Below are 19,080 nucleotides of genomic sequence, written 5' to 3'. Positions count from 1 at the left end.
TTAAAATCTGACATAGGGCTAGACATTTTGTCAATTTCCCAGCTGCCCCCAGTCATGTGACTTGTGCCTGCACTTTAAGAGAGAAATGCTTTCTGGCAGGCTGTGTTTTTCTTTCTCAATGTAACTGAATGTGTCTCAGTGGGACATGGGTTTTTACTATTGAGTGTTGTTCTTAGATCTACCAGGCAGCTGTTATCTTGTGTTAGGGAGCTGCTATCTGGTTACCTTCCCATTGTTCTTTTGTTTGGCTGCTGGGGGGGGGAAGGGAGGCGGTGATATCGCTCCAACTTGCAGTACAGCAGTAAAGAGTGATTGAAGTTTATCAGAGCACAAGTCACATGACTTGGGGCAGCTGGGAAATTGACAATATGTCTAGCCCCATGTCAGATTTCAAAATTGAATATAAAAAAATCTGTTTGCTCTTTTGAGAAATGGATTTCAGTGCAGAATTCTGCTGGAACAGCACTATTAACTGATTCATTTTGAAAAAAAAATTTTTTTCCCATGACAGTATCCCATTAAACACAGCAGAATGGGCATTATTCCTTATGATGCTCCGGCTGTTTTAGTCAAGTGGCACATCAAAAGATACTACGGTATTATTTGCAGAATGCCTGCAAGAAATCCAAAAATAATTTAACATACATGCACAGGTGTGAGACTCTGTAGGGGTCAGTTAAAGACCAGACAAAATATCCAGACTGACATTGTTTAGTTTTATTAACTCATCCATAATTAGCCCATTGCTTAGATACAGGGGCGCTCCACCAATGAGGCGAGTTGAGACACTCGCCTCAGGCGGCAGCGCCCCCCTGGTTACCAGGGGCGGCAAAAATGCCGCTCCTGGTAACTAAGAGCCGAATTTCCGGTTTTTAACCCGGAAATTCGGCTCTTCTAGTGCAGAGAGCGCAATTGCGCTCTCTGCACTAGCGTCGTGCAGCGCCCCGACCCCCTCCTGCGCAGAAAATGTGAGCGCCGTGAGGAGGGGTCGGGGCGGCAACGGAAGGCCGCCTCAGGCGGCATAAAGGCGCGGATCGGCGCTGCTTAGATACAATTTAGCTGGTGCCATATGGGCATCTACAGCAGTGAATATGACCCCCCGTGCAGATGACAGTCTGTCACCGTGGAGGAAGACTAGAATAAAACCAACAAGAGCACCCCTAATATTTACAATTTATACAATGTTGCACAGAACAGCCTTGTACCATTCAGAGTCAGAGTCTGGATTCCCTGATATAACAAATCTCAGTTATGAGAAAAATGAGCAATCGCCTTCTGCAAATTAAATTTTTTTTATTTTGCTTTGAATCGACACACTCATTTTGTAGGTTTCAATCAACATGATTGCAGTTATGTAAACAGGAGTTCTCATTTCGCTGCTCACAGTGCCCATTGATGTGGCGCTGAGGTTTTTAATGCGGTAATGCTTCTGGATGCCAAATGATCTGTCGTTTAATAATCAGCAGCATACAGAGCACTTCTCAAAATGCCACCAGTCTGAGCATCTGTTGTTATTAGGTAAAATGGTTAAAAAAGCTCGCCGGCGCTTCCATTCCGCTGCTTACATCACTCACAGAGCAGGGAATATAAGCGTTCTGTGTGCTGGTTTAATGTTCCAATGCTGCTCTTCCAATTGCTGCCATGAATGTTTTATTGCATTACAAATGACAAAATAAACTTTGCCCTATTTTTGATAAGGGCCATATAGGATATGTTGTTGGGAAAAATCACAGAATTCCTGAAAAGGTATCCAGATAAGAACAGGCTTACCCCATCTAATGTGTATAGACATTTGTTATATATAAGTAAAATGAACATTTATTATCACAAATGGATTACAATTTTTTTTCATGTATACATTGGGGCTGATTCACTAAGGGTAGAATATCGAGGGTTAATTAACCCTCGATATTCGACTGGGAATTGAAATCCTTCGACTTCGAATATCGAAGTCGAAGGATTTAGCGCAAATAGTGCGATCGTACGATCGAAGGATTATTCCTTCGATCGAACGATAAAATCCTTCGAATCGAACGATTCGAAGGATTTAAATCCAACGATCGAAGGAATATCCTTCGATCAAAAAAAGTTAGCCAAGCCTATGGGGACCTTCCCCATAGGCTAACATTGAGTTCGGTAGGTTTTAGATGGCGAACTAGGGGGTCAAAGTTTTTTTTAAAGAGACAGTACTTCGACTATCGAATGGTCGAATAGTTGAACGATTTTTACTTCGAATCCTTCGATTCGAAGTCGTAGTCATAGTCGAAGGTCGAAGTAGCCCATTTGATGGTCGAAGTAGCCCAAAAAATACTTCGAAATTCGAAGTTTTTTTACTTCGAATCCTTCACTCGAGGAAGGCAGGGAGGAGAAATCAAGCTCCACACGATAGATCGCCTTTTCTGAAGAGGAGCGCAAGTGGAGTTTCGGTAAGTTATTTCTTAATAAAGACTTATCGATTTCAAAGTTTCATTTGTCTTTGTGCTTTTTTTGTTGTTGTATACCAAAGAATTTTTATTACAAAACAATTTGATGTTACTGGTGCTTTAAGTTGATCTAGCATGGGTTCAGTGCATGATATGTACTACAAACTAACACCTGCATCAGACAGTAGGGGGCAGATTTATCAAAGGTCGAGGTGAAGGGTTTTTTTAGTGCAATTCAGCTAGGGAATGGTTAAAATTTGATTTGAGTTTTTAAAAAAATTAGAATTAGATTTTTGAAATGTATAATGTACTGGCCCTTTAAGAATTCGAATTTGACTATTCGCCATCTTAAACCTACCTAATTGCTGTTTTAGCCTATGGGGGATGTCCTAGAATCAATTTGGAGTTGTTTGCAGCCTTCCTGAAAATGGAATAGATTTCAAATTGAGTTTGCAGGTCGATCCCAGACTCGGGTCCAGTTTGAAAAATTCAAATTTTCTGATAAATTTTGATTGGTTGTTTTTTTTTTTTTAATTTCGAGTTAATGGGAGTTTATGGGAGTTTTTACTCCCATGAACTCTAAATTGACCCTTGATAAATCTGTCCCTAGGGGTCATCTACAAAGTGTAGGGCACAGATCAAAGTGCAAAAATGTTTTAATTCATATTGTTTTAGACACTTTTTCCCTGCTTTGCACTTTTTTGAATTTTGCAGGTCTCTGGGCTCCAAATGAGAGTTCAAAGAGCTGCATGTGTCCCATGATCACTTTATTATTATTATTAACATGTATTTATAGAGCGTCAACATATTGCGCAGTGCTGTATTTTATGCGTATTCATTTTCTAAGTTGTATGTCATTCAGAGGGAATCACAGCTGGAGCAGATCTCAATGGTGCCATGTATTTAGCTCCTTCACACAGAAGTTAGAGCGCTCACCTGCTACTCCATATACCTTTTCAGGTGTCTGGTGCTATACAGCGTATAAGACCCCCTGCTCAGGGCCTAAACAATCTGCAACAAAATCCAAAGTAGCTGTAGCACACAAATCCATTTGGTGAATATACAAAGTGATTTATAGACTACAAAAACATGGCAACGTTTCTGGCCACGCTGGGCCCTTTATCAAGCCTGATGTATTTAGCTCCTGTCCTGCTGCAGATGGTAAGGACACTCCATGCCTGGTCTTAAGGAAGGAGCATTACCGGGTGCGAGGAAGCAGGCAAACCAGATTATGGAAGATCACGTTAGAAGAGGCAGGTAGAGGAGTGTGCAGGAGATGGGTGGGTGGGTGGGTGAAGTTAAGGAGCCTGTAAACACATGCCCATCTGAGGGAGCTGCTGAAGTTGACTTGCATTGCAGGTAATTCTATCCATGGTTTTATTGTAACAAGCATTCTTGGTGGGTTTTATCAAGGTACAATGTGTGTGCAGGTCCGGACTGGCAATCTATGGGTTCTGGCAAATGCCGGAGGGGCTGCTGTAAGATGCCATAGAAAGTGACTATTTAGTGGGTTGTTGGGGTCTGTTTGGGCCTCTGTGTACTAGGAATGGTAGGGCCTATTTTGAATCCCAGTCCAGTCCTGTGTTTGTATGTTATTTTCACTTTTAAAATGGTTAATTTTGTGTTAACATGTTACTTCATTTTGTTATAAAGCTGTGGACTTTCCATCCCGAAGATATGAGTGTTTATTTAAGGAGATGCAAAATGGATGGGGTCAACATAACTAGGAGGTTGGAGTATTTACTTGAGCTGTGGGACTGACGTGGCACCAGGCATGATATAGCTGCCCTGCGTCTGCCAGCATTGTGCTCTGACCCCAGATGAAAAGTGTTATTTGAATAAACTCCTTAGTGCTTAAGTACTTGTGTCCGGGCTCATAGAGAATGACCCCAGTAACTAGGATTTTCAGTATCAAGTGAAGTTGAATTACTGAAAGCAGCTGACATACAGCATGAATCCATTAGTTGCACCGGTGAATATAATAAAAGATACAATGATCTCATTATTAATTCAGTAAGCTACTACAGCACAGAAAGCACAATGATATTTGCCATGCCATCTGTCTCATGCCATACCCCATGTATTGCAGCCCTAGTCAATCAAAATGAATTTTCCCAGCCTTCATTCTTTCAGTTAGCCTCAGTATAGATATAATATTAGCATAATGAATGAGCAAGATCCCAGAATGTGTGTATTTTGAGTGTTGTGCTTGTGGCCAATAACATTGAGTGTTCTCTCTTTAGTAAAGAAACACTGATACATAAGCATTTTCTCGTCAATGAGACACTTAGGGATGGTTACTGGTTTAACTTATCATTTCATAACGGTGTTGTAGCCCTCGGGCTTTCAATAGTAATGGCAAAATGTTCTTGAGATCTGCTGCACAATTAATGTTCTTTATTTTTCATGCATCAGAATGTTTGGTTATTGGAATGATAACATATTTGTTTCATGATAGGGACAAGGTGGATCTCTTTGTCTTATATGAAAGAGCCACCAGGAGTCAATTTGCAGGTGGTCTTTGTATGCCCCTGTGATGTAGAACCATGGCCAAATTATGCCTTGATAAGGCCCAGTTACTTACTAACCATTGCCTGGGTGACATATGCTTTCTTACAGGCACTAATGGATATATTTTACATGGGGTGGACCCTCATCTGGACCCAGTTTGCTAGAAATAACTACAAAAGTGACTACAGACGAGGCTTTCTCTTTTGGAAAACTATTCATTCATCCTCAATATTAATTATGCCCCAACATGTCTGTGCCACTGAGTAACTAAACTGAATTCATGTAAAGTATTATTTATATTTTTAATTGTACAGGATGCTCTTTAATAAAATATTCTAGGCTGCTCTTTAAATAGGACCCCCTGTTAGTTCAAATACATGGTGTGTCGTAGAGGCTTGTGAAGCTTTAGACATAGAGTATGTCAAGTCCATGGATGGGATTTTCAGTCAATACATTTGGTTAGACCCCAAGGCATATTTCATTATCCTACAAATTACCCAATGTCATTCATAGCTGCTTCCATATGTGTATGAATGCTATTTTTCCTTGGGAATTTTTATTCCCCCCACCTTGTTACAATCTTATTTGGGGAAAGCAATTTTCTGATTCCCTAAGGGCATCATTTTCGTTTTTGGTCAATACCCATTACATATTTATCGGTTTAGGTTACACACAGTAGACATCACACTTAACAAACCATTTTTTAAGCAGTCATGGCTTTTTGTATAGCGACTGCAGAGTCAGAAGAATTGTACATAGAATTCAGAGGCAGAAATCATTGAAATGTCTTTATTGAGAAAACCAATGCAGATAACATCAAAGCTGGAAACGATCAAAGCCCAAAAGCAAATGGCTGTTAAAATAAACAGAATTTTTGGTACCTTCTGTTTCTTTCCAGCCTTGAAAGGAATAATAACACCATATTATAGTTTTTGACCCATTCTGTAAAGGCCTCAGAATAAAAAAATACATGTTTTGCTCATATAGTGCCAACAATGAATATTGTCTTATTAATGGACAGAAACTCAGTCAGTCAGTCAGTAAAGAGTTGTTTGTTTAAATAGGGACTAAGCATAATGGCTTACAGTCAAATTCTGACCCAAAGAGCCCAACACAGCAATTCTAGCCATCATACTGCAATAACATTGCTTTAGCACAATAAATAATTACTAAAAAACAGCATTTTTTGAATCATATACAGTAGTTCCTTTAGCGGTGCCTTGGACTATCTGCACTGAGCTGATTAGGCTCACTTTGTAGGGTCAGACTTTCTTAGTTTTGGGATTCACATACAAATGTGGTGAGACCCAAGTGGACACCTTGCTATCTCTTCCTAAAGGGTTTCAATCTGTCTTTTCAACCCCAACCTTGACATTAAATCAAAGCTGATTCAAATGCCCACAGCTACACCCTTATAATATAAATAACAAGAATGTTCCATGGCCGTGACATAATTGTCAGTGGATATGGGTGAAAGAAAGCAAATTAAAGAATGAAAAAAGGAAGGAAAGAAGAAGAAACTAAGAAAGTCCAGTGTCTGGAATTTTGACAAGCACTTGACAGTAGACAGTACTTTCCAAGATGGCATAAATAAAAGAGTGCTTCTCTATAAAACTCATGTCAGAATTAGTAAGAGCATAGTCCTGTTTGGTTATAGCGGTATGTATGTATAACTTTGTTTGTAAAAAAGTTTAAGGAGCCACAGCGCCCTACAATGCATTAAAGTACAATATATAAAAGTACACACAGGGAGGACAAGTCATAATAAATACAATAAATATGTACAGTATAGTGATGGGTGAATTTATTTACCAGGCATGAATTCATGGCGTATTTCCGCGTTTTGCCGTGAAAACGTTTTTTTGTGTTTTCTATGGCCCTAAGTAAAACCGTAATACCAAGGGGTTCAGACAGAATTATAGTCAAGAGATCAAAGGTCAAAGGCGGGTAGCACAGGTTTGTAGTCAGAGTTGAGCTAAAGGGTCGGGGCAGGCAGAAGTTAATGAAGTCCAGTAGGCAGGTGAAAGGTCACAACCAGAAATCAACAGAGGAATATGGCTAGGCTTCTGGAACAGACCAACACAACCAGGCAATGACAGGGGTGTAACTATAGAGGAAGCAGACCCTGCGGCTGCAGGGGGGCCCAGGAGGTATAGGGGCCCCATGAGGCCCTAATTCATATACAATTTCAATAAATATTGGAGAAACAAGTCAACCTCTAAACATTTTGGGGGCCTGAAAAATAATTTGCTGTGGGGCCCAGTAATATCTAGTTACGCCACTGGGCAATGAACTAGGCCTTCAGCTTCTTTTAAATAGGCAGAATTGGCGTCAATACGGGGAGGGGGTGCGTCAGGACAAGGTGCTCTGTCGCTCATGTAATGCCTAACGTCTTTGCACATGCATCAAAACATCCTAGCATCTGAATAGTTGTGTATCTATGCTTCCACATCATTGCGCCATTTGGAAAGGACTGCAGAGACACAGCCTGGAATTAGGAACGTGCCTGAGGATGCTGACGTAGGTAAGTACCCTCGCACTGCCAATACTTCAAGCCCCATTCCCTCCTTCAATTGGGAACCACTAACCTAAAGCATCTAATCCAGATATCACCGATATTTAAGGACATGTAATGCAAACATGCTTCCATGTACCAAACCAATCAGAAAATTGCTTTATGTTCTAACAGCACTCAACACAATTAAAGGTAGTTCCTAATTGGTTTCTATATTGACTGTACTTGGGGCAAGCAGATAGATTATTATTATTATTATAGCAGTAACTGTTCCAGAAACCATAGATTCACAACCCTTTAACACCATATGTGGCCAGGTTAACTAGCTATAGTGAGAAATGATGTCGAGAAAGATAGGTTCTTGTTCTACAAGAAGTTGCACCACTTATGTGTTAAGTGAGGGGGCTTATATTTCTCCTGAGGTAAGATGATCTCACCTTGATTACGCTTTCCATCTTGCAATCATACTGGCATCACATATGCTGATCAGAACTTCTGTCCTGCACTGATGAACCCTAATAAGAGTGAATCTGTAGGCGGCTTCTCATTCCTCACTTCTCAGCTCCAGCGTGATACAACTGCAGGATAATACAAGGTTACAGCTTTACACATCACCCATATAATGGTTATTAAACAGGTCTGACCATATAAATACACAAAGCATTTTCATTTAAATCAGTCTTCTGTTAACTCAGTTTATAACAAATTATTTGTAACAAAAAAAAAAGGTTTCGATAAAAAAAGGAGCTTTTCGTAGCTTTTTCCTCTCAACAGCTGTGTTTCATATTTTATGTATGATGATTTTTGTAGCCCCATCTGCTGTCTATATCTGGAAGTGATTGGAAAAGAAATGAATGTTTCACTGAAATGACTGCTCCTAACTTGTATGCCTCTTGGTTTAATGTAACCTCTTTGCTGCTGGAAGTTGATCATGTGCAGCCTGGGATTTGCAAACACAAGGTTTAGGAAGGTTTGTAATGTATGCGTCATTTGTTTTTATGTATCTGCAGGATTATGTGAATTATTCTAGAATGAAACGGTTTTGTGTCAGTGCTGACAACGCCATATAGAGAAACCATATGAAAGATGAGGGAGATCTTTAGTTGTGGTCAGACTGGGACACCAAGGGCCCACCCAAAAACCTTAGACCAGGGGCCCACTCTCAGTACTATTATTCATCCACTCCTCACTCAACCTCCTAGTCTCTTTCCTTTATATGCTATAATCTATTATTCCATCTATTTAGCATCTTTGTTCTCATAGAAATAGGGAAAGGCCAGCACTGACACCTGGGCCACCAGGAGTTTTCCTGGTATCCTGGTGGCCAGTCTGACAATGGTTGTGGTCAGTGTCGGTCTGGCCCACCTGGATACCAGGAAAACTCCCGGTGGCAGTGTCGGACTGGGCCGGTGGGCCCTGCCGGCCCAGATCCGCTTCCCAGTGGCACGCGAGCCCTCTTTGTCGGTTGCGGCAAAATCAAAATTTAATGTGTGCGCACTATCGTTGCGCAGCACGCATGCGCACTAACGTGGTGCTGTGTGCGTGCGCACTCATGCGCACTGACGAGCATACACATACGGCACTGGAATGCTGGAGCGGCAGGGAGTGCCGGAGGGGGGCCCAGGGCCAGTAGCCCCAGTGGGCCCCAAGCCCCCAGTCTGACCCTGCCTGGTGGGCCCAGTTGTCAGAGGGCCTATTGCGATGGTTACTTCGCCCTTTAGTGAATCTACCCCATTGTCTGTATTTCCAACCATACTAAAGGTCAAACCAAGTGAATTAGGGCATCTGTGTATGTTTTCTATAAAGTCAAAATGGTGGCACGATGGTAAGCACTTCTCCCTTGTAGAGTCTAGGTTCTATTTCATATATATGCCACTATCTGCAAAGAGTTTTTAAGTTCTTCCCGCATTTTTGTGGGCTTCCTAGAAAGCATACAAGAAGGTGAATTGATTCCTGCTAAAATGAACTATAGTGTGTGGGACCTTAGATATTTTGACCCCTATATAAATAAAGATAATAGATATAAGGGTCATCAATACAGTGCATGAGCTGCAATGACATTACAGTATGATATTTAATAAGAGGAACATGAGCATTTTTAGTACACATACATTTTAAGCCTGTTCAGAATAATTTCTCTCAGGCTAGAAGAAACTTCAAGAAACCTCCCATAATTTTCTATGCTGGTATGGGGAAGCTTTTTCTGTTATCTGCAGTGTGAATCTTGTATTTCTCCTATGTCTAATCACTGAACATGTAGCTCCAGCCAGTTGGTAAACAAGTAATCCCTGTGGCATCTACACGAGTGCCAAGTTATGGTTGAGCCATTAGGAGGTCCTGAAAAGTAGATGTTGATTCTTCCAAGAGACTAAACATAATTTCAACATGATGCCCCAAGTTACCAGCAAGTTTGGGGACCTTGAATTACTTGTGTCTCTTAAGTGTTTTTCTCTTTAACGCAATGCATCAAGGAATAATTTCGTTTCTTCAGGTAACTAAAATTCTCAAGTTATTTTGTTTGGAAATTGATCGCAATTTTTCTAATGCACCCATTAGATATTATATTGCACCAAATTTATTAACAGATCAGTGTTTGAAGACAGCATAATAACAATGAGCATTTTTATATATTAGGCAGGGTGCTTGGAATCGGAGAAGCATTCTACATGCCATCATTTCTAAACTACTTACAGGGGTGGTTCATTTTTAAGTTTACGTTTAGTATGTTATAGTTTTGCTAAATCTAAGCAATTTTTCATTTGGTCTTTATTATTTATATTTTATAGTTTTTGAATTATTTGTTTTCTTCTTCTAACTTTCCAGTTTTCAAATGGGGGTCACTGACCCCACCTAAAAAGCAAATGCTCTCTGACGAGACAAATTTATTGTAATTTCGACTATTTATTACTCACATTGCTGTTCAGGCCTCTCCTAATTATATTCCTGTTTCTTATTCAAATCAATACATGGTATTATTATTATTATTAACATGTATTTATTTAGAGCCAACATATTTTGCAGCGCTGTAAAGTAAATGTGTTTATACAACTAAGTCACATGAATTACTTGCGCCATCGACAGCTTCGCCACACTTTGCCAGGCGTACTTTTGCCAGCGAGTGAAAATTCACTAAAATGCGAAGTTGCGCTCAGGGAGGCGAACAGTAGCGAAGTTGCGCTACCGTTACTTCGTCAGGCAAAGCGAAGTTACGCTAGCGATGCCTAATTTGTATACGGCACAAAGTTAAAATATAATGGAGGTATCTGTTGCAGCAACTACATTACACTACACAAGCCCAGGAAACCTTTAAAAAGTAAAATAAAGGTGTTCTATTGCCCTATACATGTGCCCAGTGTATCGTTGAGTTGCCATATGTTAGGAAATGTAGGGGGGAAGGAGGGTACTCCCCAAAAATTTTAAGCTATTTTTCATACTATCACCTTTAAAAAAGTAAAAGATGCCAGTGTTTTTTGGGACTTAGAAAAAATTTCAACTATTTTTGGACAAACTCCTATCTATTGTATTGAACTTCGCCTGGTCTGACCAGGTGAAGTAAAGTCTGGCGCAAGAGGTAACATTCAGTAAAATGTAAGTTAGTGAATTAGCGTAGTTACGTATGTGCCTTCCCATAGCGCAACTTCACCTGGCGTAAGTGTGCGAAGTAGCACTAGAGTAAGTCCACTTCGCTAGCGAATTTACGCCAGCACCCGTTAGTAAAATGGCGAAGTAACAAAATGAAGTGACGCTGGCGAATTTACGCTAGCGTTTGTAGCTTTGCGCTTTAGTAAATTTTCCCCATGGAGTTACATACAACACAACCAATACCAGTACAAAAGGGAAGGGAATAAGACACAAGGTATTGCAGCTCAGATATTGCATCATAAAATAAAAAAAAGCATTGCTGTAAGAGCCCCTCCAAGAATTGTTATAACGGATTTTTTTTTTAAACACGGTTATCTGAGTGCTTATATGGTATTACAAGCATTCCATTGTTCTCCTCTAGCTGGAAGACATATCTGGTGTGTCCTCAAGCCTCAAGTCATATAGGCACACTCTTTCCAGAGCTCTGTATTCAAGATAAAGATATTGTAGGAGCATTAACAGAGTCACCAGAAAGCACATGAAGGGGATGGCAACAGGAAATCAGAGGATTTCCTCTTCCGGTCAGCAAATAAGAACAGTATCCCCCTTACCAACCACAAAGGAGTAACTGAGGCAGTAAGGGTCTTGTCATAACTGAGGGGTAGTGGTGGTACTTGTGGTTTATCAGAGTTCTCTGCAGGTCTGGATTCTTACAGATATGGATTATGGTTGTCTGCCATACATGAAAAGCCAACACAGTGGTGGTAATATTATCATGTTTTGTGTATTTTATAGACTTATAATAATGCTGCAGCAGTTTTCAACCAAGATTGACTGGTGTATTGTGTAATTTGGGAGATTAAAGAAGGTGGGGGTTCAAAGGGAATGAAGTAGGCCAGGTTGAACACAATACTTAGATTCAGGGCACAGTGTTCATATTATGTTTCTAGGTTATCCCTTTGTTTGTATAGGTTTTCCTCCTGTTGTCCCCTTTCTAAAAAAAACTTGATAGGATTATGATGAAATTTACTCTAGTATGCATATATGTGTACATGGATAGGGAATTTTTATATTCCACTTGGGTAAGGATTATTTCATTTCTGTAAAAGACTAAATAATATGCTGTATCTGAGTTTTGCAGTCTTATTTTACCAGATGAACCAAAAGCAGGTTAATAAGACTGATTTTGAAAAGCTCGATATACAGAAGGAGCTAACATTTTCAAATTACAATTCTAATAGTTATCTTTGCTTCTATACATCTATGGAAGAATAAAGACTCAGCATATAACGAAAAGAAAGCATTGCACTGTACTACAGGTGTGACTTTTCTTCTCCTCGTGGGCATACAAACAGGCTAGGAGTTATGGATTTTGATGCTATGTAAAGGATCCCTTAATCAGTCACTCTGTGACATTATACGTAGAAGAGATTTCATATCAAACAGAGATTCTTCCCTGAAGTTTCCCTTTGTGTAACTTAGGAGCTCGGGGGCAGTTCTGTGTATGCCAAACAATAGGTCAGGAGATAAAGCAACCAGAATTCACTGATCTTCAGTTGATATGTCAGTATTGTTTTCAAATCTTTTCTTAAGAAAGGTGCTATAGGAAGAACAAAATGGTGAACAGATACATAGACAGTCAGTTTTAAAGACAAGTAGAGAATATTTGGTGTAAGTATATTTCTGTTTACACATGAGGGAAATAAACAAGAAACATTTACAGTAACAGGGTATACAACACATCCAATCTGGTTAGAATGAATGATGGATCCATCTTATTGTGCAATGTCACTAACAATGGTAGGGGCCCATTTACTTAGTTAGAGTGAAGTACTGTCTCTTTTAAAAATTCTTCGACCCCCTAGTTCGCCACCTAAAACCTACCGAGGTCAATGTTAGCCTATGGGGAAGGTCCCCATAGGCTTCCTAACAATTTTCTGATCGAAGGAATATCCTTCGATCGATGGATTAAATTTCCTTCGATCGTTCGATCATAGGAATAGCGCTAAATCCTTTGACTTCGATATACAAAGTCGAAGGATTTTACTTCGACGGTCGAATATCGAGGGTTAATTAACCCTCGATATTCGACCCTAGGTAAATCTGCCCCGTAGAGTCATGTAAATGTCTGTAAGCTTCTGGGGCTATTGACCTTCTTTTTACTTACCTTAACTAGTTTACCTAATGCTTTAGTATGGGATACTCTAGGACAGTGGTCCCCAACCAGTGGCTTGTGAGCAACATGTTACTCACTAACCTCTTGGATGTTGCTCCCAGTGTCCCCAAAGCAGGTGCTTATTTATGAATTCCTTGGAGGAAAGTTTTTGTTGGATAAAAACAAGCTGATAGTCTGCATAGATGCTACCAGATACCACATTGACTTAGTTTAGTATGGTGTGGGTTAGAGAAACCATTGTACCTGCAACCCCAGCTCTAATGGATCTCATCCTTACATGGAAGTGTGGCGCCCATCCACTTTTGAGTTGGCCGATTAATTAATACAAAGGTTATTGTTTAGGTTATTGCATTTGGTAGTAAAGCAGAGTGAGGGCAGGCTTCTCTAACTGGTTGGACCCTAGTAACCAGATTGCAGAAATTGCAAAGAGAGCTGCTGAATATAAAGCTAAATAACTCAAACTAACTTTTGAGTTGGCCGATGAATTATTACAAAGGTTATTGTTTAGTTAAATTGTGAAGAGATGCAGATTTGGCATTGAGATGCCATTTTAAGGTGTTTGATTGCAGAAAAGAGCAATTCACTGTAAAAAAAATTATTGTATACATTTTTGGTAATAAAATATACAAATACAAAAATGCTCATAGCTGTCAGAAATGATTCCATACTTCTAGATCTTATTTAACAATTTCATTTTAACCACACATAGCCAATGTTAGTGCGATTAGTCTATAATAGTGTTATAATGAAAGTTCAGTGGAGCATTTGGTTTTTATTTGTTTCCAATATTTTTCAAGTGGAAAGGGCACTCTATAGGATGAGGCAATTACATGTAGTATTGCACCTACAGAGCTAGCCGTTTCTATGAAGTAGGGAAAAAGAACACAGGATTGAATGGGCCAACAGAGACATTCCATTGACAATTACTTCTGTATATATCACAATGACATAGCCAAAGATATATAGCGAATATAAAATGGAAATAGAACTGCAGCAGGAAAAAAAATTGTGTGCAACTTTGGCAACACCTTTCTGATGGGATTAGGCCTTTTTAATATTTTGAAGATTGCTTTATGATCCTGTTGACCTGCTATTAGCAAAAGCTTAGCTTTCAACAAAGGTAATTACATTATAAAATCACAGCAGAGATCTTCAAACCTCTCATAAAACAAAAATTAAAAAAGAAAAAAAAAACAACTAAAATAAAAAAAAAGTTGAAGGCCTGTATTCAAGCAATAATGTTAATTACTTTTAAATAGGAGAGTACTATTTTATCATTTATATGCCTTCAAAAGTACTTTCCAGTTGATCATACCTGTCAAAAGCCAGAGCATCACAGGCTAATACTTTATTAAGAAAAAAAATCATTAGGGAACGGCTGATCCCATTTAAGTAAACTGGAAAGAATGTAGGCCTAATTAAAAAGCATATTTTTACATTATTAATTTCTGGGTTTCACAATTAATAAAATGGAATTGACAGAAGGACTGTCTTTATGTATACTTTCAACATTCACACTGCCTATAGTGAAAGCCTTGCTTAAATAAATCTCCATAAATCGTATACATTAAAGACCCGAAACCCTTCTTTTTTTATACAAAGTCAAGTCTTTCTAATCAAACAAATGAATATTACTTGCACCAAACAGATCTTTTTTTTTTGTGTTGCTATTAAAGTATTATAAAATATGTTTTTTTAAATTAGATTATGATTTTCAAACACTAAAACATAATTGCAGGGTAGTTCAGCGAGGTAAAGCATCTCATCTTTATTGTGTAAGACAAAGTGATAAAACATTTTACAGCCAAAAGCTAATTTTGCATCTGGAAAATTGTGTAAACTGATGGGGGGGGGGGAAAAAAAAACCTCATTAGTAATAGGGCTATTTTTAATATTCTTCGAAGAACACCGCACATTTTTCTCATTCTCATTGTTTATTAAATTGAGCAATTGTGCAAATGTCTTCACAATCTATTTAAATAAGGACATAAAATACCAGGGCTCTATAATTAGACCCAAACATTTGTATTAGTTTTTAACATTTAGATTATAAATGACTGGAAAGACAATGATGTAAAGGTTTGTTTGCATGTATAAATGAGGTAACACATTTGTCATTGTGCGGTTACTTTGGGTGTTATATTACTTAAAACTTTTTTTGGCACACACTGAAACATTATGCACTGTAAGCAGAACACAGCACACTTTTATTTTTTACAGGAGAATTCTAATAAAAAATGTAGCAAACCTTTTCTTTCCAAATGTGCTTACAATTACCGCTCTGTATTTTTATTGTCTTTATCACTGACCACAAAAATCACACTGGAGGCAGAGTTTAACTGCCGAGGCTTTTTCACATATAAATATTGGGAAATTACATTGGTACGAACTGCAGGGCTTTGTAAATGCTGGCTGGATTGCCTCCAACACAAATTAATCAGGATAAAGTTGCGCTATGTTCAACATGAGCATAGTTTATTTTCTTAACATATTAATTTGTCATCGGCTTCCATGCCTCAGTGTGACTCATTTAGATGGCTCTGAGAAAAGATAGACACGAAATCTGTGTGCTGTACTTTGTGCTTTCAGGAATTAGAAGGGGCCATTTAAATGTGATAGCCAATGCTTTGGAGGATACGGGAGATTTCAGATGAGACCATCTTTTCACTCACGTTAATTTAATTTCTGAGAGTTGTTGGAGAAAGGAAAATATGTTGTCTATGGACTCTTAACACTTTATTATGTGAAATGCCAGTGGTAGCAATTTTTTCTTTTAAATATCTGCTATTTAAAATTTATTATACTATATATATATATATATATATTTATATATATATATATATATATATATATACTGTATATATATATATGCACAAAATGTTATTAGAATGTATCCAGTTTTACAACTTCATCATACAAAATCAGCTATTTTTAATCCATTTATTGCAAGTTAGGGCTGAAATCGTTGGTGCTAATGTTAAGTTTTTTTTAATTTTGATACCATTTTAAAATTTACTCTAGAATCGTCACACTAGATTGCATCCTTTACTTCAAAGGAAATTGCGTAGAAATATATTGCCCTGGTAATCAAATGGTTAAATATTTTATAGAAATCTATTGCCCTGGTAATCAAATGGTTCAATATTTTATAGAAATCTATTGCCCTGGTAAGCAAATGGTTACATATGTTTTAGAAATATATTGCCCTGGTAAGCAAAGGGTTAAATATGTTTTAGAAATATATTGCCCCAGTAAGCAAATGGTTAAATATTTTATGGAAATATATTGCCCTGGTAAACAAATGGTTAAATATTACCCGGGTCGCTCTAAATTGATTGCACAGTTTCTGGAACAAATGGATGTGTATTTGCAGCTATTTATTTAAGTTGCCAACAAAAGATGTTTTTTTTCTTACTAAGTTTGCCAAATGGCTAATGATTTTTTTTTTTTTTTCCATGAAACGAAATGTCATTTGAGGCTGAACATGAAACCTAGACTGAACAGTAAAGGCTGTCCAGAAGCTGGTATTGCAGTTAGTATAGCAAATATTCACAGATATATTGGAATTTCAGTACATATTTTAGATGCCTATGTACAGTATTAACCCTTTATTCTGATAGAAACACTAATACTGATTAAAATATAGTTTGTTTTTCATTTCATTTTCTTTCTTTTTTCATTTTGGTGATATAGTACCCACTATATGTTTCTGCCCTTTGCTACTGATATACATATTAATACAAACATTCCATAAATTCTACTTATTTTAGCATAGGGAGATGATTACATTTGAGATTTTTACTTAACCATTATCCTTTTTACTGCCCAGCCTATCTTGGTTACTCTTCGTTTTATTAACACACATCACCAAATAATATTGTTTTCCTTGTTTAATTCGTACCTTGTCCCATGTTCTATTATTCCCGATTTCTTTGGCTGCCAAGTATTAATCAATATATTATGCTGCTCAGTTGGGCAAATTGTACAAAACATAGTGCCCCTAGGGTTAATACAGTCAAGAAGTGGGAAAGTGTTTTAGACATGTACACAACATGTGGCTTACTATTATCATTAAATGAGGTGAACTGGGACTCAATACATATGGATTTTGAATTGCATACATTTTGATTGATATCATTTGAACACCGAGACCCTGAAAGGCTAGATTTTGTGAAAGACGATACACAGGCTCGCTATTACCACATACAATAATACCAGGGAAAAAAAAAAAAAGCTGCAATGAGCAAGGCAGCTGGCTTTTAAATAGTTGAAGGATAACATCAATACTTATTTTGAATAATGGAAAAAAAAAGAGGTAGGAGATGTTAACCTCTACTTGACAATAACATGCTGCAAAAAATAGAAGTGGGCCCTTGGGGAAGCCCCCTCCCTTACCCAACGGTAGCAAGTAGAAAATAGTGGAGGCTCTCCTCCTTGGTTATTTATTCAGTCTCTCTCATTCTACCCCTTAAACACCACTGCTATGTTTTTTTTTTTTAATCTGATGATGGAATCACTGCAAAAAGAAAAGAAAAAAAATGGGGGAAAGGCTTTTTTTCTGTTCTATATATTTTTTAAACAAAGAACCAGGAAACTCTTGAGGGGTAAAGCTAACATCCGGAGACAGGAGACATGCAAGGCTTGACACCACGTTGGACCTTTGAGGCCTAAATCTTCAGCCGGGAAGTGCCTGCCCCTGAGGTCAAGACATCGGGGACCTAGAATGAAGGCAAATGAGAGCAGAACTTTCCATCCAGTGTCAAAACCAGCCGGCCCTTTTTACGGGAGATTTCCTAAAGAAAATGCTGATATGCATTAAACATTTACCAAAATGGAAGACTGAAAGCTTTTTCATTGAATTATAATTTTCCCCCCCCCTCTGTAAATTTCTCCTTTAATGCTGAAATATGGCATAGCCTGAAATGAAAGTATTCTCTGAGGTCCCAGATGCATTTTTTCCCTCTAATTCAAACCAGGCTAGGAAAATTATCACTGTTTTACTTCAGTGTATTCATTATTTGTGCCCCAACTTCTCATTGCATGCTGAGTACGTAATACCTCATTTACGCTCTACGCAGATTCAGAAATGTATTAAAACATTAACCATACCCTATTTTGCAGAGACATATTTCAATCCTCCGAGGGGAATGCTCTAAATGGCATTTGACTTCTTGCAGAAGTTAGATTACTTAGGTTGAGTTATGCACATTCTAAATGTTGATTAAGTACGGTATGCTTGTTTAACAAATTCACTGATACTTATAGGGGGAAATTAGTATTCTGTATAGTGGAGCCGTATCTATAATTCAATTAGACGTAGGGCTGCATATATTTATACATCATGTACAGAATCCTTTCGTTGACTGAATTGTAAAGGTATCAATCGACACCTTTTTTTAAAAAAAATAAATCAGTTTTAGAAGGATTAGGGCAATTACATGCCAATAAATATTAGCCTTGAATTCTTAAATTTAATGACAAACTAAATTTTTTTGTTGCTGCTTTATGCTTCAGGTTCACGTTTCAGCAATGATTATGGTTAACAATCAGTGTGATTATTACAAGGAAAGGGGCATGCATGCAAGAATCTATGTGTATCGTTTCTGCACATTCTCCAAAAAAACACGTTGTGCTCTCTGAGGTCCTTTTCATTTTACCCAAATCAGGGGGAACTTGTCCTCACAGCGGCAAGGCAGATGGAACTATAAATCACAGGAACCATTGACTGCCTGCAGTGTACTCACCACAGCTGTCAGTATTTTGTCTCTTTGGTTTTAGCTGACATGGTTTGAGGTCCACTGTGAACCAATCTGGACTTTTTTTTCCAGTCATATCCATCAAAACGACTAGTAGCCATCAACCTACTGCAGCGA

This window comes from Xenopus laevis, chromosome 7S (assembly GCF_017654675.1).
Source record: "Xenopus laevis strain J_2021 chromosome 7S, Xenopus_laevis_v10.1, whole genome shotgun sequence".
In the NCBI taxonomy this organism is placed as follows: Eukaryota; Metazoa; Chordata; class Amphibia; order Anura; family Pipidae; genus Xenopus; species Xenopus laevis.
This window is presented reverse-complemented; position numbering follows the sequence as displayed.